This window comes from Sorex fumeus, unplaced genomic scaffold (genome assembly GCF_029834395.1).
Source record: "Sorex fumeus unplaced genomic scaffold, SorFum_2.1 ptg000010l, whole genome shotgun sequence".
Taxonomy (NCBI): Eukaryota; Metazoa; Chordata; class Mammalia; order Eulipotyphla; family Soricidae; genus Sorex; species Sorex fumeus.
Genome location: NW_026606067.1, coordinates 2,775,119 through 2,799,058, shown reverse-complemented (window position 1 = coordinate 2,799,058; position 23,940 = coordinate 2,775,119). Strand labels below are relative to the sequence as shown.

The following is a 23,940-nucleotide window of genomic DNA, read 5'->3' as shown; positions in this document are numbered from 1 at the left end:
CCAAATTCTTAAGAACTCAGTAAATCTGTCTAGAGAATACAGTTATTGTGAGATAGGCCCCATTTTCATTATATATATATATATAATACATATATATATATATATATATATATATATATCTGGGCTATATCTCGAATGAATGCTTTTGTCAATAATTCTTCAAGGAAAAATGTTTAATTCTACAGGACTTGCTTTTATTTATCAGGCTCTTTCCAAAACATCAGACCTATGTTGCTCAAAAAATTGTTGAGACCTTGGGTCAAGGAGAACTCGCGTTGGCTTTCGACAGAAAATGCGCTGCACTGCTCTAAAACGGCCACTTAGGCCAGAATGTGGAAACGATCCATCTCACAGTGGTTAAAGTTGGATCTTCACTCCAGCTAGGCTATGCCTGTGTGCTCAGTCAGGGACACGCAGATAGAGGCTCCTAAACAAAGGAAAACATGCAGTGGTGAAAAGTGCCTGAGTTTCTAACTAACACAATCACCCTTAATAGAAGCTAAATGACCCACAGCCCGAAGAATAAAGATCACTGACAATGATAATGTGTAAGTGCAGCAGACCTCAAAGCAGCCCTCTTTACCTCACAAAGAGATGCTCTTCCCAAACTGGAGTTATGTTAAGTGGATGATAAGAGCAGTATGTTAGCAGAAAGTCAAAAAGAAAAGGAAATGGAGGGATGGAGCAGCTCTGGGCAGAGTGTTGATGGCAGACTTTGCATGGGGAAGCTGGGGTTCCCCCGTGACACCACACGGTCCCCTGAGCACTGCTCATTCTGAGCCTCTATCCCTGAACACTGCCAGTATGGCCTAAAAACAGGAAGAAAGGAAGGGAGAAGGCGAGGGAAGGGAAGGAGGAAAGGAATCAAGAGACATGACTATATAATCACAGGAGAACAGGGATTATGGCTTTTTTTTCCCCTTTTTGGTCATACCCAGTGATGCACAGGGCTTACTCCTGGCTCATGCACTCAGAAATTACTCCTGGTGGTGCTTGGGGACCATATAGGATGCTGGGAATCAAATCGAACCCGGGTCAGCCGCGTGCAAGGCAAACGCCCTACCCGCTGTGCTACTGCTCCAGCCCCAGGGCTTATTTTGTGCACTTCCCTTTCCCCAGTAAATAGACAGTTTGTCTTTAGGGGCCATACCTGATGGTGCTCAGGCTCTGCATGCCGGCATCACTTCTTGTGGTGCTTTGGGACCATACGGAATGCCAGGGACTGAATCTGGGTCAGTCAAGCGTAAGGCAAGTGCCCTACCCACTTTACTACCTCTATGAACCCTCAATATATATTTTATTTACTTGTGTATTGGTTTCAATGAAGCAAGACACAAGTAAATAAACAGAGCTCATTAAAATAAAAATAGGATTTATATGATGAAATTAATGAGTCACGTGTCTTTGCCTTAGAAAGTCAGAAAAGATGATCTACCCCAAAGTGGGAGTGTTTGCTATAAGCTCAATTTAACTTTTGTTCATTATTCCTTTATCTACTGGGGGAGGGTGGTGCAGGGCATCGAACCCAGGAACTCACACATGTAAGGGAAATGCTCTAAAGCTACGCTACATCGCAGCTTCACACTTAAGTTTAAAATGAGTATTTGGGGGTTTAATCCAGGATTAAATTTTGTTTAAAATTTGGGGGTTTAATCCAGGATTTAAAACATGGCTAATACTCAATGCAAACCACAGCACCCAAAAGGAGAGAGAGAACAAAAGGGAAAGCCCCGTCACAGAGATAGGGTGGGATGGGGGGATGGGGGGTGGGAGGGATACTGGGATTAGTGGTGGTGGAGAATGGGCACTGGTGGAGGGATGGGTACTCGATCATTGTATAACTGAAACCCAAGCACAAAAATTTGTAAGTCTACAACTGTACCTCATGGTGTTTCACTAATAAAAATTAAAAAAAAAAACATGGCTAACATGTTAATAGGGCTAAGTCAGGGCCATCCTACCAGAAGGTCAGACTAACTTAAAGGTCTGGAGCACCCCTTCTCATCCCTTGCCCCTCCCACTAATTTCCGCCCCCTTCCAACACACTGTTTCCTTTTCTTTGTGCTGATTTCCCGCCGCTCTTCCCTTATGTTGTAGTTGCAATGACCCAGGATCATACGTATTTGGTTGTGGTGCTTTTCCGGGGTCACACAGTTTGTGGGGATACTGGAGATCCCAAATGTCAAGTGTCGCTGGGATCACACTCAACACATGGGGCAGTGCAGGGGATCAAACTCGTGGATTTACATCTGCAAGGCAGGAGCTACCACTGAGACACCCTGAGCATCGAAATCACTCTTTGCATCACGTTTATGGGCGGCATGGCTGCTTCTAAGAGGTCGAGGACACAAGACGTGGTCCGTGGGGTTGCTGGCTCTTCTGAAGACAAGCCTCAAGTACCCCCCATTCTACATCCCGACCTTTGCTGCTGTTGTTTGAACCTCAAGTACTTCCATTCTATATTCTGACCTTTGCTGTTGCTTGGGGGCCACCCTTTTGGTGCTCGAGGCCTGCCCCTGGCTTGGGGCTTCCCAGAGTGCAGGGGGTTGAGCTTCATCTCCAGCACACAGAGATGCTAGTGCTCCAGCCCTTCGAACCAGCTCCCCGGCCCCTTCATTCCATCCTGGGTCCTTCCCAGGTTGGGCTTACACAGCCCCGCTGTCTTGCTCCCTCTCTGCTGTCAGGATCCTCCCGCTGCCCCATACAAATGTAACTTCCAGGAGGTACAGCATGTGTCCCTATAGCTGCAAACCTGATTTGAATCTCTGGCACAGCATATGATCCCCTGAGCACTTCCAGGGGTCACTCTTGAGCACAGAGCCAAGAATAGCCCCTGGGCACCCCTGGATGTGGCCCCATACAAACAAGTAAGCAAGCAAACAGAAAAGAACCTTGACTGTCCTTGTTTATCAGCTTATTCTAGCACCTGACCCAGCTCTTGTGCCAGGCGCCTAAGAGATAGTCAAATTCTTAAGGACAAATGAAGGGTGATTTAATGCATATTAGGTGCAGGGTACACTAAAGAGCTCATCGCTGGCGACAGGGACGTCTCAGAATAAATGTTCTCACTATGGCACATATATACAATGGAGCACTATGCAGCTGTTAGGAAAAATGAAGTCATGAAGTTTACTTATAAATGGATGGACATGGGGAGTATCATGCTGAATGAAATGAGTCCGAAGGAAAGGGACAGACATAGAATAACTGCACTCATTCGTGGGATATAAAAAACATAGCATGGACTAATATCCAAGGACAGGAAAAATAGGCGCAGAAGAACTAGTCTATAGTTAGGAGTTTGCCACAAATGTGTGTGTGGGGGGGGGCAGAGGGCAGTTAGGCTAGACAAGGGACCACTATGACAATAATAGCTGGAAATGATTGCTCTGAACAAGAACTGAGTGCTGAAAAGAAGTAAAGGGATAAATATTACAAACTTTCAGTATTTGTATTGCAAACCATCATGTCCAAAAGGAAAGAGAGAGGGTTGGAGGGAGGGAGAGAGAGAGAGTAGGAGAGAGAGAGGGAGAGAGAGGGAGAGAGACAGAGAGAGGAAGAGAGAAGGAGAGGGAGGGAGAGAGAGCAGGAGAGAGAGAAAGAGAGAGAAAGAGAGAGAGAAGTGTCTGCCATAGAGGTTGGAAGAGGACAGAAAAACTGGGGACATTGGTGGGAAATGTACATGGTGAAGAGATGGGTGTTGGAATATTGTGTGACTGAAACCCAATAATGAACAACTTTGTAACTGTGTAACTCACGGTAATTAAAAAAAATTCAAATAAAAAAGGTAGTGTTCTCAGACTGCTTATGTGACTATATGACAATATAGGAGTTTGATCTTGAGTAAGATTTGATCAAAGGCTTTCTAAGTAATAGATATATTATCCATGAAGGAATGATCCAAGTCTTTCAGTTCTAGATAAATTCTGAGAAAGATCTAAGAAGACTTAAAAGTCAAAACTGTTCTCAAATGTAAGGAGAACCCTACATTCCTAAAAGCAATACGCACTTATTTGGGGGTATGCCAGGGGTTAAACACATGTTTCATGCATGCAAGGTATGCACTTTACCAAGGAGTCACATCCTGGCCCTCTAAAATCAATTTGGGGTGGGAGAGTTTGGGTCACATGTAACAGTAATCAGAGTTTATTCCTGGCTCTAGAATAAGGGGTTACTCGCTCCTGGTGATGCTCAGAAAGACCATATGTGCTTGCCCAGCATCAAACTGGGACTTGTCACATGCAAGGCAAGCACCCTAACCACTGCAAACACCCTAGCCATTGCAAGCACCTAACCATTGCACTATCTCTCTGGCCCCAAAAACATTTTTTAAAGATCATTTATAATAGTAAGAATGGTTTCAGAGAAATAGTACAGGGGGTTAAGGCACTTCCTGAAATGTAACCAACCTGGGTTTGGTCCCCAACATTGCAAATGGTTCTCTAAGCACTGCCAGGGGTTGCTCCTATCCACAGAGCCAGGAATAGCCCCTAAGCACTGCTCAGAGTGGCCCAAGACTGCCCCCCATCCCCTCCCCAAAAGAAAAAACAAAAAAACTGTAGGATTCTAGCATGATCTGCAAGTACATTCATTTTTATCAAGTAACTATACATTTTCCATCATGCTTCTTTTTTGTCATTGGCCTTGTATAAATATGAATTTATAGAAACAAACACATTTAACATTCAGTTATAAAATAAATAAGCACTAGGGATGCAGTGTAAAAAACTGTAGCTAACATTGCTCTATGATATATAGGGAATTTTAAAGAGTAAATCTAGAGTTCTCTCACAGGAAGACATTTCCTCCACGTCTCTTTTTTCTTTTCTTTTTATTGTATCCATATAATATGATCTTAGTGGAATCTATTGTGGAAATCCTTTCACTGTATATGTTGTATATGTATCTGAGGTGGAGCGATAGCACAGCGGGTAGGGCGTTTGCCTTGCATGCGGCCGACCGTGGTTCGATTCTTCCATCCCTCTTGGAGAGCCTAGCAAGCTACTGAGAGTTTCTCGCCCACAGAGCCTGGCAAGCTCCCCATGGCATATTCGATATGCCAAAAACAGTAACAAATCTCACAATGGAGACGTTACTGGTGCCCGCTCAGGAAAATCGATGAACAACGGGAGGACCGTGCTACATATGCTACAGTGCATGTATCTATATAATGATCATACTATATAGCTTAAACAAATACAGTGATATGTGTCAATTATTTCTCAATAAAGCTGGGAAAAGGAACATTTTAATGTATTTATTTTGCCTTAAGCCAGAAACGTTAGAAGCCTCTAGATTTTTATTGTCTCTGGATTTCCAGTGAAAGTTTCTACTCAGCAAGAAATTTTCTCATCAGCAGTAAGTATAAAATTGATTTGGGGGTCTCTCTGAGTTTACTGTGGTTCAATTTCAACTTGACTCATTATAGTGCATTTACTTTGCATTTCTTGATTTGCAACTTGTTTTTTCCATGGGTTTCCTGGGTGAATTCTGTCCATAGGACAAGTCTACTTTGAGTAATGTTGAGGATTAAAAAACTATGTTGGGGAGTTGGAGAAACAGAACAGCAGGTAAGGAGCTTGCCTTGCACGCAGCCAACCTGGGTTTGATCCCTAGCATCCCATATGGTCTCCTGAGCATCATTAGTAGTATTTCCTGGGAGCAGAGTTAGGAGTGAGCCCGAGCAGCATTGCTGGATGTGGCCCTAAAACAAAGAAATGAAAAAAAAAAAAAAAAAACCAAACCAACCAAAAACAACTGTGCTGGTATTAATCCAATCAACTCACTATGTTTATCCCCAGCAACCAGGATGAACACACAATAGATTGTCCTCTTAAAAGAATCAAAATTTTATATTTCCATCATGGTATTTTAAAATCTCATGAAAAATTGAGAAAAAAAAACATTAAAGGGCCAGCGAGATAGAATAGCTGGTAAGGCTCCTGCTTTGCAAACACGGTTGACTGGGTTTGGCCTCCAGCATTCCATGTGGTTCCCTGAGCCCCACCAGGAATGATCCCTGAGCATCAAGCCAGGAGTAAGTCCTGAGCATCACCAAGTGTGGTCCCCACAAAAAATAAGAAAGAATAGAAGGAAAACTGACTGATAGTACAGCGGGCTGGGAGCTTGCCTTACATATGCCAACCTAGGTTCGATTCTGGCACCCCATATGGTCCCCAAAGCTCTGCTAAGAGTGACTCCTGAGTGCAGAGCCAGGAGAAAGCTCTGAATTTCGCTGAGTGTGGGCTACCCACCTGCAAAATAACACAAAAGTCCAGCATTCACTTGCTGCTATCTCTTGATGTACTTGCTTGATTTTTGTCCATATTAATAATTATTCCAAAATCAGGTAAAGCATGAAATATTAACTTAACTGGCTCTGTTTATATTTCTATACAAATATTACCATGACATCAGTAGAAATTGATTATCATCATTTGCCAATAAAATTTCTTTACATACATGAATATATCTTTTTTTTTTTTTTTTGCTTTTTGGGTCACACCCGGCAATGCACAGGGGTTATTTCTGGCTCTGCACTCAGGAATTACTCCTGCCAGTGCTCAGGGGACCATATGGGATGCTGGGAATCGAAACTGGGTTGGCCGCGAGTAAGGCAAATGCCTGACCTGCAGTGCTATTGCTCCAACCCCTGAATATATCTTTTAATTGAAGGCATTGTATGCTTGTTGCTTGGGGGATTTATCCTTTTTGCTTTATATACTTCCACTCCATATTAATAATTTTCAGTAGTTATTTAGGCTATGTGATAAACTTCCATAAATTAAAAAATACGTTCTGGGGGAAAAAAATCAGGCGTTTCACTCTTGTCTGGGGTAGACTGTCAAATACGGCTGCTGGAGATATATCTTACTGGATTCTAAAGCAAATTCTCGGAGTGGGATTATCAGGTCAAAGAATAAGAAGACTGTCATCTCTCGATTACATTTCAACCAGATTTAAAAGTCTGTTCTCAGAAGCATGAGTAATCTGGGTGTGCCAGGAAACACATAATGAGCGTTCAAATGCTAGGGTTTTCGTTTGCGTCAAGAAAAGCATAGAGAAACAGGAAAGAAGTCATATCCAATGACTGGTTCAGCCAGTGCAGGAGGCCTGGGAAGTTGTGTTCCTGAGACAGTTTAAGAGCTAGGTCCCCCAAATATTTTTGATCATCTTTAGTATCATTTCAAAGTCATTCTTCGCAAAATCATTAAAATACACATTTTGCCCAGTAGCCAGTGTGAAAGATGCGGCTTTCCACCCTGACTGCAGGGCCTCGCCCCATCGTAGCACAGGGACCTCCAGCAGTGCCAATCAAGGCTTAGGTACCATTTGATGAATAGATGCTAAGCCTGAAGGAAGTCTGACTCCATCGCCTATGTGTGAGCTGGGTAGAATTCTTTGCTCAACTCAGGAGATGATACTGGTCTACATGCTATTTGACAGATCTCTTGGTTACAACCCATTTCACATACGATAAATGGAAGAACTTTGATTACAGCACCTCCCCACCCCTACTTCTTCATTTTGGGAAATATTAAGTTTGAATTCTAACTCCTGAAATGGTCTGCCCATTTCAGCCACACTGATCTTTACAAAGTTCATCACATACAATCTAACACCCTTATATATACCCCCTCTCCTGGCTGTAGGTCTTAAAATTGGAGTTCCCTAAAACACCAACACAAGGTCCAATATACACTGTAGCACTGTCCTGCCGTTGTTCATTGATTTGCTTGAGCAGGCACCAGTAACATCTCCATTGTGAAACTTGTTGTTATTGTTTTTGGCATATTGAATATGCCACAGGGAGCTTGCAGGACTTTGCTGTGCGGGTGGGATACTCTCGGTAGCTTGCCGGTTTCTCTGAGAGGGGTGGAGGAATCAAACCTGAGTTGGTCATGTGTAAGGCAAACACCCTACCCGCTGTGCTATCGCCCCGCCCAAGGTCCAATATTAAATTCCTATTAAATAAATGTAACAGGAAGAAATAAAGTGAGAAATAACCATGCTGAGAACCATAGATTTCGAGGGAAAAAAAAATCAGATTCACAGAATGAAAAGACCAACCCACCATGCCTGGCAGAAACAACAGTGACCCAACAGCAAATCTTACACCCACAACTCATGTGACCAGTGGGACTTTTCCAGGTTCCACTAGGAAGGTAACTAACAAGAGAGAGAAAAAGGGAAACCTTGGGGCTGGAGAGATAATACAGAGGCAAGGCACTTGCCTTGCGTGCAGCTGACCTATGTTCAATCCTGGGCACCGCATATGGTCCCCCGAGTACCACAAGGAGTGATCCCTGAGTGCAGAGCCAGGGATAGCCCCTAAGTAGCAGAGGGTGTAACTCAAAGCCCAGGAGTTTTTGTTGTTATTTTAAAAGGAAATTCAACAAAGACAAGGCTGCTCAAAAACCAAAATGCTTAACTCAACTGCCTTAGAATTTGTTTATGGTTTCTATGACTTGAAGCGATGGAAGTCAGCATAAACCACCTTTCAAAACATGGGCTGAAGAAACAGCTCAGCTAGGCTGGCATACATGCTCTGCACACTTGAGGCTCAGGTTCAATTCCTGACCCCAGGCAGCCCCCCAGCAAACACCAGGAGTGATTCCCCAAGCATTGCTGTTGGGAACCCACAACCAAAACTAAAACAGAAAAATAAGACAAAGAGTTTTCTTTTTTTGTTGTTTGTTTTTTTATTTGAGGCCATACCTGGTGGTACTCAAGACTTACTTTGGCTCTGTGCTCAGGGATTACTCCTGGCCATGCTCAGAGAACCATCGGGGGTGCATATGTTCTATACCCACACCTGTAGAACACTGAGCCACTAATTACAACTCTTAGGGGTGTGTTCTGTGGGAATATTGTAGGATGTGTACACACAGCTGTGCTTAGGGGGCTACTCCTAAGCACAGCTGTTCAGTGCTCCAAGATTCCTCCAGGCGGTGCTCGGGGCAGCCCGGTGGTGCTAGGAATCAAGCTCAGAGCCTCACACAGACAGGGCAAGTGCTCCGCCACTAAACCAGGTCCCTGCAATTCTGTGCATATTTTAAGGTTTTTGAAATAAACTGACCTCCAGCCAAGTTGTACTGATTTACACGGCCCCCTGTAGTACATAAAACTATGGGGCCAGATTGAGAGCACTGCAGGCAAGATGCTTGCCTTTCATGCCATTGAGCCTGGTTTGACCTCCAACACTGCAGATGGTCCCCCCAAGTCCCACCAGGAGTGATCCCTGAGAGCAGTCAGGTGGTCTTCCAAATAAATCAAATAGTAAAGGGACGTTACAGGAGCCAAAAAAGTGGCCTCAATGGGCTAAGCACACTTTTTGCATGTGGCAGGTCCAGGCTCAATCCCTGTTACTATAAGGTTTTATGAGCCTACTAGTAGTGATCCCTGAGCACAGAGCTGAAAGTAGCCACTGAGTACTGCTGGCTGTGGCCCAACTCCCCAACCCCCTCCCCCCCCAAAAAAAGAAGGAAAAGGGATGAACACTAAGAGTGTTTAAATTATGTCCTAAATCACAATGGTGGGGACTGGAGAGATAGTACAGCAGGTAAGACGCTTTGCATGTGGCCAGCCCAGGTTCAGCCACCAGCATCCCATCTGATACCCTGAGCACTGCCAGGAGTGACTCATGAATGCAGAATCAGGAGTAACCCCTGAGTATCTCCAGGTGTAGCCCAAAAACCAAAAGAGAAAAAAAAACTGCAATGTAGATAATACCAAATAGCAAAGAAAAATGGTCACTGTAAGAAAATAATTCTCAGAGACTAAAGTGATAGCACAGCGGGTAGGGTATTTGTTTTGTCTGTGGCCAATTGAGGTTGCATCCCTGGTATCCCATATGGTCCCCTGAGCACTGCCAGGAGTGACTCCTGAGTGCAGAGCCAGGAGTAACCCTTGAGCATCATCAGTTGTGGCAAAAGCTAAACAAGACAAGAAAATAACTCAAAATAATCACTGTAGCACTATCCTCTCGTTGTTCATCAATTTGCTCAAGCGGGAACCAGTAACGTCTCCATTGTGAGACTTGTTACTGTTTTTGGCAATATCGAATACGCCACAGGGAGCTTGCCAGGCTTTGCTGTGCGGGTGGAATACTCTCGGTAGCTTGCTGGGCTCTTCGAGAGGGGCGGAGGAATCGAATCCAGGTCGGCTGCGTGCAAGGCAAACACCTTACCCACTATCCTATGGCTCTGGCCCAAAATAATTACAGGATCACAAATTTAAATTATTACCTTCCCTCTATACTATAGCAACTTTTAAAAAATATATATTTACTTATTCATTTATTTAGATTTGGGGGGCCACACCCAGTGATGTTCAGGACTTGATCCCTGGCTCTGCACTCAGTAATCACTTCTGTAGTTTTTTTTTTATCTATTATTATTTTTTTTAATTTTTATTAGAGAAACACCAAGAGGTACAGTTGTAGACTTACAAATTTTTGTGCTTGGTTTCAGTTATACAATAGGAATCACTTCTGGAGTCATGAGGGGACCATATGGGATGCTGGGGATTGAACCAGGTCGGCCGCATGCAAGACAAGCCCCCTAACTGCTGTGCTATCACTTCAGTCCCTCTTTTATTTTTTATGCAATAACTTGCACATTACTTAACTGGAAGTTTATACCTTTTAGCTACCTCTACTCACTTAAAGCCACATTTCTAAGAATAGACACACAATGGGCACTTTGCACATTGTAGGTGAACATAAATACATAAACATGCAGATTTTAGGTAGAGCCAGGAATCATACCCAGAGCCTCACATGTGCAAGACCACCGCTCCACCACTGAGCACATCTTAACTTCAGCAATGACATTTCCCTCTAGTTTTGGAATTTGAGGGGTGTTTGTTCTTTGTGGGGGGAGGGTCATACCTAGGAGTGCTCAAAGCTTTCTCGCCTCTGTGCTCAGGGATCACCCCTGGCTGGACTCCAGGGACCATGTGTGGTGCTGGGATCAAACCCAGATCAGTATGTGCTAGGCAGTTGACTTCCCTGCTGAACTATTTCTCCACCACTCCCCCCATGTACTGTTTTAAAAGCTCAATTTAGCAATATCAAAGCCTTAAGACTGATCAAACCCTTTAAGTTAGTATTTTTTACCTATAGTCTTTAACATACTAAAATAATGAGAATGAGATAAATAATTACATAGAAAGGCATTCAGAGTGTTATCTATTTCATTACATCTACACACTAGGGGAAATTACGAATCAGTGCTACGAACTACAATATGATAGAAACACGACACAGGAAAATCATGAAAAGAACACAAATGTAAGTGTGCAGAGAAAATTAAGAAGACATACAACAAAATGTTAATTTAGTTGTTCGAAGGCTGGATATTTTATCCTTTAAGTCATTTGGGGGTATCCTCCAACTTCTTAACAATAAATGTAACATTTTTAATAATCAGACACAAAAGCAAATGGAACATATAAAATGTATGCTAATATTAAACTTCATTTATTTATTAATATATTTATTTGGGGCTCATACTCATAGTGCCTCGGGGACTGAACTTTCCTTGTACAAGGCAAGGCTCCAGCCCTAAGTTTTAACTGGAATTTTATCTTTATTATTTCAGCTCATACTTTTAAAGGACATTGTCCATCCAAAGGATTTTAATTTACTTTTTTTTTAAAACTGCTTTGCCTCTAAGTGTTGCCCATAATTTTTGGTTATCATGGAAGTGTTTGCCTTTCTTTGGGACAATTTATCTGAGCTTTTAACTGCACGTAACTTGGCAATTGAAGTCCTACCGAAGGCATGTGTGGCAATAAAATGTTTCCCTCAAATAAAAGCAATTAAGAGTGAACAGAAGGTGGATGAAAGGAAAAGAATTAGTCATTTCTCCTCCATTTCACTGCCCTCGTAATGGACATTTAGAAATAGCACAAGAAAAACAAAATGGGCTGAGGCCTTCTGAATCACTTGTTTATTCATTTAAAAAATATTCAGAACCTGTCCTGAATCTTGATGTGAAAACAAGCGTTGCAAACAGAAGTCTCCCTCTTTCCCTCTGCCTGTCTCTCTTCCACATTCCCTCTAAGAATAAAATCAAGACAGATGTGTAAGTCACTCGAACATCTCTCTGCCAGGCCTCTGAGATATTCTAAGGGGGACACAGGTGAAAACTGCATCAATGGATGGTGGGGGTGTCCACCCAGTCCATAGGATGGAAGCAAGATTGGAAGGGGGACACATTTGGAAGAAGGTTGAGAAACACTGGACCTCTCTCTTCAGGGAAAGCAATATGTCTCCTTGCCCACTGCGGGGCTTTCCTCACTATAGACTGGGTTCTAGCCTGCACTTTCAAACGCATGAGCAAGAGGGTCAGGGAGATTGTCCAGGTGGTGAGGAGCTTGCCGTGCATGTAGGGGCTCTCTGCTTTAATCCCCAGCATTGCATGTGGTCCCCTGAGCACCACCAGGGATAACTCCTATGCAAAAAGTCAGGAGTAGCTCCTGAGCACTGCTAGATACGCCCCTTGCCAAACGAAAAGAAAATAACAACAAAAAATTATTTGGGGGGGGGGCCCCACACCCGATAATGCTCAGCGGTTACTCCTGGTTCTGCACTTAGGAGTCTCACCTGGCAGTGCTTGGGGGACCATATGGGATGCCGGAGATTGAACCCAGAATGCAAGAGCCCTTCCCGCTGTGCTATATAGTTCTGGCGTGACAGTCCTACTATGTGGGCATCCCCTCCGAAATAGGATATTTTTCAAAAAGATCGTAGAGATTAAATTTTGTGTAAAAGCATTCTGCCTATACTATGGTTTGTTTCATAGGCAAGGCAAAAATGTTGTTTACTATGGGGTCATAGGGAAAAGTTGGAAAGTTTCAATTCTAATTTAATGGAGAAACACTGAAAGCAACATTCTCTCTCCCCTGCAATGAAATCCCTAATGAAAGCATTCCTGGAAAGTCTGAGAATGACCTGAGGCAGGAGGATTCCCTAGTTCAGATGTCCTAACATCACCGCAACCACACCTAGTTCATAGGACAGGTGGCTCAACCGCATTACATCCTGGTTTATTGCTTCATAACATAATGATGCAGCCTTCAGGACCCTCGAAGCCCCCAATTCCCTTTGCTTCACCCTTCCTAGCCAGACTCCCTTCCTCCATTTGAAGACTTCCGTTGCATCCGTGGGAACTCGCGGTCCACGGTTAACTCATGACACTCACTGAAACCTCTCCCTCCAAAGTGCTCTGGGGAGACTTCTTTCATTCATTCCACAAGACTGGAGCAAGGCCAAGGCCTGGACACTCACAGATATGGCTGTGAATCGGGGTGCAGGCAGAGACCTCATGCTAGGACGGAGGGGATGCCCACATGCTAGGACTGTCGCCCACCCTCTGAGATAAGCTGAACCCAAGTGGCTGTGTGGAGCCCACCAGAAGTTTGGGTCTTATTCTGAGGGCAGGAGGAAGTCACTGGAGGGTTTCAAGCAGAGGATTGATGTTCTATTGAGTAATCTCAGAGGAAATGGACTGTGTGAGGGAGGAAACATGAGAGAGAGAGAGAAAGAAAGAAAGAAAGAAAGAAAGAAAGAAAGAAAGAAAGAAAGAAAGAAAGAAAGAAAGAAAGAAAGAAAGAGAAAGAGAGGAGAGAGAAAGACAAAAGAAAGGAAGAGAAGAGAAGAGAAACGAAAAGAAAAGAAAAGAAAAGAAAAGAAAAGAAAAGAAAAGAAAAGAAAAGGAAGACTTAGTAACTTCAAATGATCTGAACAGAGCCTTGGATCCCGGTAGTGGCCATGGAAATGAAATTATTCATTTGGATTGAAAATACACTGGAAACCTACCAGTAGCTCTTTGCCAGTGGACTGAAATGCAGAGAATTAAGAGAGACTGGGGCTGGGGATGAAGAGGCAGCACAAGTAGAGCGGGTCAGGGGCTTCCCTTCTGCAGAGCCAAATGGGTTCAAACCCCAGCCCCGCATATGGTCCCCCAGGCTGCCAGGAGCAAGTCCTGAGTGCAGAGCCAGGAGTAAGCCCTGAGCACTGCCAGAGGTAACCCCGCCCTCACAAAAACAAAAAACTGAGGTGTGGGGCTGGGGCTGTGTTCTCCCCACTTCTATTACCTTCCTATAAAATCGGCCTCTGGAGTGCCATGGCATTTGACTCTTCTGCCAGCTGCTCACTGCAGAGCTAAGACCTCCTGGGGTGGGCACGGTTTTTTTTGCTGAGCTGCTTCCAGCTCCAGAAGCCTGATCCCCACCTCTCAGCCCTCCCTATGTTCTGGACCACCCTCCCCAACTCTCCTCTGCTCGGCACGAAACAGTGTCTCCCGGACGCACTGGGGCCTGTGGCAGGCTCAGACTTGTCCCCGCTCTAAAAGGGAATCTGGCATATTCCATGCTGCCAGCAAGTTCTCCTCCAGCCTCCTCACCTCCTCACACCGCCACTGTCTGTTAGCGCCTGGGGGTGGGGGTGGGGGTGGGGCACCCCTTCCCTGTGCCCTGCTTTCCACCCTGTCCAATGCCACATTTCCTGTCTTTGCCCCGTCCTGCAGCCTGTCCTTGCTATTAGTGCCACATGCTGTTCCAGCCAGACACTGGCACATGTGCATTCTCTCTATGCTGACTCTTGGCCTCATCCCTTCTCTCTGATTTTAAAGTCCAGATAAATTCCCAGCTCTACCCAGATGGAGTAGCCTCACTTTTCCCTCATTATATCTTGATGAAGGCCCTTTTGTCACTAGAGTTTAATTAAACTCACAAGGAAAGGCTATGTCTAATTCTGAGGTTTATTAGCATCTAGCAGTGCCTGGCAGGCAATAAATACTGTTATGGAACAATAGCCTATTAAAGGTTTTTTTCCTTTGTTTTTTGGGCCACACCCAGCCCTGGGTTTATTTCTGGCTCCATGTTCAGGGATCACTCCTGGCAATGTTCAGGGGGGATACACAGTAGCAGATTTCAAACTGAGGCCAGCAGGGCTGGAACAACAGTACAGCAGGTAGGGTATTTGCCATGCAAAGATGACCTGGATTCAATCCCTGGCATCCCATATAGTTCTCTATGCACTGACAGGAGTAATTCCTGAGTGCAGAACCAGGAGTAATCCCTGAGCATCACCAGTTGCAACCCAAAAAGTCTAAATGAATGAATAAATAAATAAATAGGAAAAAAAAAACCCTACAACAACAACAAAAAAAAATTGAGGTCAGCTGTATGCAAAGTAAGAACATCATTTCTCTGGTCCACAACAGCCTAATTTTAAGCACTGAAAGTTATTTTGACATTAGAGCTATTTCTTTATGAGTAAAATCATAACCTCAGGTTATGGATTGAAGGCACTCATACTGTTAAAATATCCATATGGGCTGGAGAGACAGTACAGCAGACAGGGTTCTTGACTTGTACCAGGCCAACCCATGTTCGATCCCTGTTACTACATATGGTCCCCTGAGTCCCTCCAGGAATGAATTCTGAGCACAGAGCCAGGAAGAAGCCCTAAGCACTGCCAGGTATGCCCCCCCCAAAAAATATTTAAAATTTAAAAAAAGTATTTATACTACCAGAGACAACTATAGATTCAATGTACCCTCTATCAAAATCCTAATGGCATTTTTTCGAAGACATAAAACAATCCTAAAATGTGTGGGAAACCACAAAAAGATGTCAAATTACCAAAGGAACCTTAAAAAGGAAAACAGAGGTATTGAGTCCCACACTTCCAAACCATATGATAAAACTACAGCCATTTAAAAATGATGCTTCTGGCAGAGAAATGTGGAAGCCAATGGAACAGAAATAAACATGGTCAACTAATTTCACAAAGGAATCAGAATACATATTGGGGGGGGGGGGAACCAGCTCTTCAATAAATAGTGCTGGGAAAACTGGACAGTCACAAGAAATGAAATGGGAACACCAGCTTCTACCTAGAACGAACTCAAAATGGAATCAAGACTCACACATAAAGACCAGAGATCACAAACTCCTAGAAGAAAACACAGGCAGTAAATTCCTTGATGTGGGGCTTGGCAATGAAATTTTTTTGGACCTGACTTCAAAAGCAAAGGCAACAAAAGCAAAAATAAACAAGTGAGCCAACATCAAACACTAAAAATGCTTCTGCACAACGAAGGAAGCCATCCAAAAAAATGAAAAGACAACCGAGCGGGAGAAAATATTTGTGAATCACATTATCTGATAAGAGTTCAATATTCGAAATATATAAAGAACTCCTATAACTCAATACTAGAAAGAACTAGCAATCCCGTTTAAAGATGGGCTGAAGATCCGGTTCAATATTGTTGTTTTATTTTGTTTGGAGGGCAACCCCCAGTGCTGCTCACGTATACACATATAAACACACATACACAATGGAGTACTACTCAGTCTTTAAAAAAGAATAAAATCTTGTGAAAACTTGTATAGAACTGGAGGAACTTACGCTTTGTGAAGTAAGTGCAAGGTGAATACCGTATATTCTTACATATAGGTAGAACCTAAAACACCATGTAACATTCCTCCTGACCAAAAACAAGCCTTTCGAGGTAGAGAACAGCAGATCTGTAGTTTCCAGGGATGAAAGTGTGGAGTTGGCAAAATGGATCATGGAATTCATATGGTACAAAACTTCCAGTTGTAAAATGATTAAGCCCTGGATTATGATATACAGTTTTTGTGATGCTAAGCTAAAAATCTGTTTTTATGAATTGGGGAGATAACTTAGTCGACTGGATTATATGTGTTGACTGCAAAGGCCCACACTGCCTGGCTGCTTGGCTGCCTGTCATTGTGGCCCTGGTGGCTTCTGAGCACTGCTGGAGGGTGGGGGGGCCCTCAAAACAACAACACAATATTAATAGTAATAACACACATTGCAAATTTTAAATATGCAAAATATGCAAATTTGAAGTATGGTTAGGAGAATAGATATTAAAAACAATACAAGGGAAATATGTAACATGTAGGTGATGGATATTACTGTGGTCATTATTTCAAAATATGGGCTGGAGCGATAGCACAGTGGTAGGGCGTTTGCCTTGCACGCAGCCAACATGGCCGACCCGAGTTCGATTCTTCTGCCCCTCTCGGAGAGCCCGGCAAGCTACCGAGAGTATCTCGCCCGCACGGCAGAGCCTGGCAAGCTATCCGTGATGTATTTGATATGCCAAACACAGTAACAACAAAGTCTCCAATGGAGACGTTACTGGGCCCGCTTGAGCAAATCGAAGATCAACGGGAGGACAGTGAACTTAATGTTATATGTCTGTTATTCCTTAACTTGAAAAATGTTATGAAATGCAAATCAGAACCACAGTAATATACCCTCATAACAGTTTGGGTGTGTTCTTATAAAAAAGATGAGAGAGCAAGAGTTGGCAAGGATGTGGAGAAAATGAATTTACCACACTGTACGCTTTATGACTTTATTGGCCAGTCATGCCTTAATAAAGCTTAAGAAATATGATTTTAAAAAAAAAAAACATGAGGTTTTAGGTCATCTTACAAATTTGAAATATGCAAAATATGCAAATTTGAAATATGGTTAAGAGAATAGTCATTAAAAGCAATAACAAGGAAAAAATGCAACTATGTAGGTGGTGGATATTACTTTTTGAAAATTACAATTTTGGGGAAAAACTTCAAAATAGTTTATTCTCTAAGCAAGTCCTCTGCTAAAGTGCTTGAGAAATGATTTGTCAACAAAATACAGTTCAAAAAATGACAACATAAGGGACCAGAGAGATAGTACAGCAGGTAAGGGACCACATATGGTCCCCCCAAAACAAAGAGAAGACAACATATGCATCTGTTAACATTAAAAGTCTTTATTCTTCGACCCACACAATAGCTTTGTTTCGTTTTGTTTTTGAGTCACACTCAGCAGTGTTCAGGGCTTACTACTGGCTCTGGCTCAGGGATCACTCCAGGCAGGGGACCATATATGGTGCGGGGAACTGAACCCCAGTCAGCGGCATGTAAGGCAAGTGCCCTCCCTGCTGTACTATCACTCTGGCCTCCACAGAATAGTTTCTATCTTCTCCCTAAAGTAGTTATTTGGGAAAGAAATCAAACTGCCTGGCATCTAAACATCCCTGACATTATTACACTTTCTATTTTGAGCAAATTGTATTTCTTGATACGCTTGCTGCCATTTATTAGAATAAATGACAGGGAAAGTCACAGGTTTCTAGAAATTCTTTGTTTTTGTGAAACAAAATGAGGAAGGTGTTAACACCCACTGAATTCCCTTTATTTCCATCTTTTTCATGTAAACTACAAAGATCATCTGAGCATCATAGAGAAAATAATTCCTATAAGTTTTACATTCCCAGTATGCAAACTCCTGAGAGGAGCTCTATAGACTATACATATTGAGAGTTGCAAACAGCTGAGCATGAGAGCATTCATACTGCCTCCTTAGCCAATCACACAGACAGCATGGGAAAATTCTAGAAAAAAAAAAAGTAAAAATAGAAATCCTTGGGAAATTCTAGAAAGAAAAAAAAAGATGAGTAAAAAATAGAAATCCTTCACTTCCATGCATGCAGTTGACCCAGTTCTGCCTGTTAATCTCCTTGATCGAAGGCAGGCAGGCTGATTCCTTGGGCTTCTCGGCCTCGGTGTTTTCCTGTTCTTGCCTTTGATAGTCACGGCCAGCCTAAGAACTAGGCAAGCCAGTCTTTTTTTTTTTTTTATGTTCCTACGAAGTAAACCAGAAAGCTGGGGCAGGGGCTTCAGTTCCGTGGATCCCAAGTTGGAGGACCAGGATGGCTGGGGATCGCGGTGCGGGCAGTGGGGAGTCTGAAGACAAGCTTTTCTTGGCCTTCTCACATCCTTACTGCCAGCATTTCTCTGGGGGAAGTGGTCAGACAATCTGTTCTATATCAATGAGATGACTAGGTTCTGAGAGATGAGTACAGCAGGTATGGTGCTTGCCTTGCCTGTGGCAAACTGGGATCTGATCCCAGGCACCCCATATGGTCCTCTGAGCCTCAGTGATTTCTGAAAGCAGAGCCAGAAGGAAGCCCTCACTCTCCCCCGGAATGAGATTACGATGCTGCCTTTTAGGCTTGTCAGGATAGTTAAATGCAGTCGAGTTATATGACATTTCGGGCACAAAATAAGAGTCAACAAAGGAGAACCAGTGGCCAGTCTGCAGTACCTGGCTGAGGAGGACTGTGCACTGGGACATTCTCTGCAGATATGCAGGGCACACAGCAAGCAGAGGGTCCTTCCGGTCTATGTGGCTTTGAAGATCAGACATTCTGGTCAACGCCCCTCTCCAGCATCCATCCTGGTAGCAGTTGCTGGTCATCTACAACAGCGATTTTTTTCTTAGTCCTTCTGTCAACAGTGACTCCACACGGAGGCACTTACTACTCAGATCATGCAAACCACATAAGATGCCAGTTTCGCTCATTGGAAGGCCACACCTGATGGTGTTCAGGGCCGACAACTCCTGGTTTTGTCCTCAGGAGTCACTTCTGGTAGTGCTCAGGGGACTCTCTGGTACTGGGAATGAAACCCAATCTCTCCTTGAGCCATTTCTCTTTTGGAAAGAGATTTCCTTCTCCTTTTGATTTTTGAACCATACCCACAGTGCACAGAGCTTATTCCTGGCTCTGTGCTCAGGGATCTCTCCTGAAGGGGCTGCAAGTACCATACGCAATGCTAGGGAGTCCAGTGTGTGCAGAGCCAGCGCCCTACCCACTATCCTATCTTTCTGACCTCCGATATTTCTTTTATTAAATAAACGAGAGAATCTTGACGAAAAAGAGGGATTAGCTTTTATCTTGTTGCTTGTTTTACAAACCAAACCTGGTGGTGCTCAGGGCTCACTCCTAGTGGTCTTCAGGGCACAACAAGCGGTGCCAAGGATTGAAACCTGGTTGGCCACATCAAGATAACTGTCCTACCCACTGTACTTCGGCCCCTGAGGGATTAGTTTTCAATTTAAAAAACTTTTTAATCTTCCCATTTGTGTTGAGTTGCGGTGTTTTACAGTATTGTAAAACTTAAACATAACAAAAAGTTTACAAGGGGGATTAGATACCTCTTCCAATAAAATTACTTTTTATATAAGCTATAAGCATAAAATTAGTACAAATGGAAAATTTTCACTAAAAGGAAATTATGCTGGGGCTGGAGAGATAGTACAGGGGTTAAGGCATCTTAACCCCTTGCACGCCACGGATCCTTAGCACTACACTGGTCACCGCAAATAATCACAGAGCCAGGAGCAAGTCCTAAGCAGTCAGGAGTGGCCCCCAACACAACATACAAAAAAAAGAAATTACGTTGGTAAACTCTAAATACCGTATAATAACCCTAAATCTATTATATTTGGGGGTGAGGGCTCACCTTGCAATGCTCAGAGTTTACTCCTAACTCTTACAAAATCAAATTCCCTCACATTCTAACTAGAGGAACAAGTGCATCATATAGCATCATATGATTATGTTCTTTCCGGAATAGTACATGGTAAGCTCAGCATGTACCCAGATATTTGCTCATGGTATTAATGTGAAAAAACTAAAGCAGTATTTGGAACTATGTGTGGTAGTGGATATTAACTAATGACACTCCACTATAGTGACCACACTGGAATTTGCATGTCAAATCTTGATATTTCACACTTAGGACTGGCATGTTACGGCTGGAGTGAGAGTACAGCAGGTAGGGCATTTGCCTTGCACGTGGCCGACCTGGGTGCGATCCCCAGCATTCCATATGGTCCTCCGAGCACTACCTGGAATAATTCCTGAGCGCAGAGCATTGCTGGGTGTGAAAAAAAAAAGAAAAAAAGACTAGCATGTTAGATGTCAATCAAATTGTTTTGGTGTCACAGCAGGCACTGCTCAGGGCTTACTCCTAGATCTGCACTCAGAGATCACTTCTGGTGAGACTTGGTCTGAGATCATATGCAAGAGATCATCGCAGTTCAGCTGTGTGCATAGCAAGCACCCTATCCACTTAAAATACATTTTTAAAAAATGGGCTAGAGATAGAGCAGGTAGAGTGTTTGCCTTGCATACAACTGACCCAGATTCAATCCCAGATACCCTATATGGTCCCCTGAACCCACCAGGAGTGATCCCTGAGCAGAGCTAGAAATAAGCCTTGAGCAACCCCAGGTGTGGCCCCACCAAATAAATGCCCTCCCTCTCCCAATAGAAACATGAAAAAAATGCAAAATGCAAAAACTAAGCCAGTGAAATGTGAATTAAAGACTCATGAGGACTGGTAAATTTGGTTTAGAGATGAGAAAGGAAAATCTAGGGGAAACTGTTGGAACACAAGTGTGAGGATTTCTCAGCAGGGCAGTACTTCTCAAATGCATCGTACAGCGAAGCAAATTCTGACCTAGCGGGCCTCGGGTGAAGCTGAGAGTCTACATGTCCCATATGCTGCCAGGCAAGGCTAAGGTTCCTGATCCACTTCGCAAAGCAGACCCTTAAGACAACCAGAGCGGACTTGGGAGGACAAATACTGTACTGAGATGGGATGGGAGCTTTGGGAGACTCCGATGAGTCACTTGCTGATGAAAGTGCAGGCCATAGGTTTTCCTTTGGCATGCTAAGACAGAGAAGATGCCTGGAATACTTCTTGAAGAATCTGAAAACCCAGATTCTTATCTTTACAGGGCACCTTTTCCATAATGAAGTCATTGTCTGTATATATACTGGAAAGAAATACACTAAAATATTTAATATTAAAAACGGAGCCAGAAAGTAAGGGACTTGCCTTGCACACAGTTGCACCTGGCTTAATCCCTGGCACCCTATAGTTCCTGAAGCCCAGCCTGGAGTGATCCCTGAGCACAAAGCCAGGAGTAAACACTGAACACCCTGTGGTGTTGTGGCCCAAGAGCCCTTCCCCCACCAAAAATCTATATTTAGCGGGGTCAGAGCTCAATGGGAGAGCACATACTTGCCTCTGGAGGACCTGGTTCAATTCCAGTAGTATGCATGCACACACACACATACACAAAGACATATACACACCATATGCATACATACATAACTTAATTTCTGATTACCATGTAAGGAATACAAAATACGGTGCATCTGATTTTAACAGATTAGCAAAAGCTATTCTTCACATTCTACTTTAACATTATTAAATACTAGGGCCAGAGAAACAGTAAAGCTGGTAGGACACTTGCCGACCAGGTTCAACCTGAGTGCAGAGCCAAAAGTAAGCCCTGAACACCATGCTGGGTGTGGTTTCCAAACAAACAAAAATTACTAAATATCAATGCAACACATACACAACTGCTAAATTTAGAAGTCGGTTGAGTATGAGCAGTTAAAAATTATGAGATTACAGGCAGCTAGACAGCAGAGGGAATAAATTCCAAATTCAAGGCTAGGCACTTCTCCCTTTCTTTGACATCTGGATTAATCATCTAACTGGAACCAAAATCAAGAGGTATATTGTACATCACTTCCAACTTAGAAATGTTTATTGATGAAAGTCTTTAGCGATAGTACAATGCTCTATTTATTTGATGCTCCCAGCTCAGTGTTCAGGGGACTGTGTGGTGCCGGGAATCATCTGGGACTCCTGCAAGCTAAGCCTGTACTCAGTTGGCACCATGCCAAGTTGCCTTCACCTTTGTACTACCCCTGACCCCAATCTCCAGCACTGTATAGGTCCCTGAGCACCGCCGGGAGTGATCCCCTCGGCACAGAGCCATGAGTAAGCACCGAGGACAGTCAACGTGGCTCAAGTACTCTTCCCCCATTTTCCCCCTCCAAAAAAAAAAAAAAAGAAGAACTGAAGTGGCTATTCCTTTTTTTTTTTTTTTGCTTTTTGGGTCACACCTGGCGATGCATAGGGGTGATGACCAGGGGTCACTCCTGACTCATGCACTCAGGAATTAATCCTGGCAATGCTCAGGGGACCATATGGGATGCTGGGAATCGGACCCGGGTTGGCCATGTGCAAGGCAAACACCCAACCCGCTGTGCTATTGTTCCAGCCCCTGAAGTAGCTATTCTTGAGACACAAGGACAAACTGGATGTACCTTAAACTAGTTGTACGTGATCTAGGAAATTTAAAAATTATCTTAAAAATTTTTTTTTAAATTTTAAAAATATCATTTGTCCTGGTAAGCCCAAATGTCTAGGCATGTTTATCAGATATGAACTTGTTCAAAACTCAAGTTGAGTCGGGCTTCAGGCAGTGGTCTTCCTTCGCTTCCTATTGGTAGGCTAAGCATGTCTCCTTTTTCTCCTTACAACATAATAGCTCCAAACACATCCATCTTACTCACTGTTCTGCAATGTCCCCTCCATCTGCTCCTGCTAGTATTCTATTAAAAAATGTAATTATTATGGGGTTTTTTTGGCAGTGCTGATGATAGGTCCAAAGCCTCACACATGCAAAGCAAGTACTCCATTACCGAGCCACATCCCAGGCCTGAAAACTTGATAATTAAAGATATACATACATATATATATGTACATATATCCAGTAATTTGTATTATAATTTTTAATTGAAAAAACAGGGAGGAAACAGTGAGAATAAATTTAATCATCTAAACAATCATACAAGGCTTAAAAACCAAATTGTTAATTGTATTATGAAAGGCAATTCTGCAAATATTTTTAATTTCTGCTCTCACATTCAACTGCCAAAATTCCAACTGGCCCTTTGGTACTAAACATTCGTAACAGACAGTACTCTTCAGATCGTTCAAAGTGTTTTTGTGTTTTAGTTCCAGATGGCATATTGGTTCAGCTGGGTAATGACTGAATATAATACAGAGTGAAAATTTCTTATGTTCTAAATGCGTATTATTTATTTGAGGGTTATTAGATAGAGAAAATATTTCCTATCATTAAAAAGTCAGGGGAAGTTGAGATTAGTTAATAATTATATACATCCATTACTAAAACATTGTTCTTGCATGTTATACAAGATTTCAGTTTCATACATTGATGAACTGACA

General features: G+C 43.1%; 1 protein-coding gene across 3 annotated transcripts in view; it reads right to left on the bottom strand.

The window, feature by feature from the left end:
* Positions 1 to 257: 257 nt before the first annotated feature.
* Positions 258 to 23,940, bottom strand: part of ZNF281 (zinc finger protein 281) — a 35,392-nt gene continuing 11,709 nt past the window's right edge. For 2 of the 3 annotated variants that reach the window (XR_008791956.1, XR_008791957.1), the window contains one exon: positions 259 to 427. The gene's annotated coding sequence lies outside the window, so the exon portion shown is untranslated. Of the gene's footprint in view, positions 428 to 19,144; positions 19,298 to 23,940 lie in introns of all 3 variants that reach the window. The other variant, XR_008791955.1, reaches the window with a different exon arrangement.